Source organism: Suncus etruscus, chromosome 6 (assembly GCF_024139225.1).
Source record: "Suncus etruscus isolate mSunEtr1 chromosome 6, mSunEtr1.pri.cur, whole genome shotgun sequence".
In the NCBI taxonomy this organism is placed as follows: Eukaryota; Metazoa; Chordata; class Mammalia; order Eulipotyphla; family Soricidae; genus Suncus; species Suncus etruscus.
Window position 1 is genome coordinate 55,986,871 of NC_064853.1, and position 931 is coordinate 55,987,801.

The 931-nt window shown below is 34.3% G+C and overlaps 1 non-coding gene across 1 annotated transcript; it reads left to right on the forward strand.

Moving 5' to 3' along the window:
• Nucleotides 1-469: 469 nt before the first annotated feature.
• LOC126013079 (U6 spliceosomal RNA) lies at nucleotides 470-576 on the forward strand. The gene has a single exon (XR_007497412.1). It is a non-coding gene; the product is annotated as a U6 spliceosomal RNA (small nuclear RNA).
• Nucleotides 577-931: the final 355 nt, after the last annotated feature.

Here is a 931-nt window from a genome sequence, read left to right on the forward strand (position 1 = left end):
TTCACAATTTTTTGTTGTACTCTTTTTTCTTTCTTAATTTTTAATAACTTAATTTACATTTACTTGGAAACAAATGTATTATAATCAACAATGTTAACTGTGATATGTGTTTTATATATTATATATATTTTTTGGTTTTTGGGCTACACCAAATTTTTGGGCTACACCAAATTTTCACAATTTTTTTGTTGTACTCTTTTTTTCTTTCTTAATTTTTTAATAACTTAATTTACATTTACTTGGAAACAAATGTATTATAATCAACAATGTTAACTGTGATATGTGTTTTATATATTATATATATTTTTTGGTTTGAGGCTCAGGGGTTACTCCTGGCTCTGTGCTCAGAAATCGCCCCTGGCTTGGGGGGACCATATGGGACGCCGGGGGATCAAACCGCGGTCCGTTTCTTGGCTTATAGAACATCTATTATTTGTATTTCATGCAAAATTATAAAAATGACTTATACGTGCTCGCTTAGGCAGCACATATACTAAAATTGGAACGATATGGAGAAGATTAGCATGGCCCCTGTGCAAGGATGACATGCAAATTTGTGAAGTGTTCTATATTTAAAAAATGACTTATACATTTACCATTAAATAATGCTTGATTATGGGCTGGAGAGTTAGTACAGTGGGGAAAGTGTTTGCTCGAATGTAGCGAACTTTAGAGCCAAACTTTAGCAAAGCATATGGTACTCTGATCAGCACCGTCAGTGATGCTTGAGCATTGTGGGTGATGGAGTGGTGATAATACATATGGAACTAGTGTGTGAGCCCCTGGAGTTCTATAATATAGTAAACAAGTGATAAGTCAGAAAAAAAAATGGAATGAAATGCTCAGAAAAGACAGAAACATGGTCAGAAAGAAGATCAGTGGCTGTCAGGAAAATTCACTAGTTGGGACCTTTTGTGACATTTATGTGACC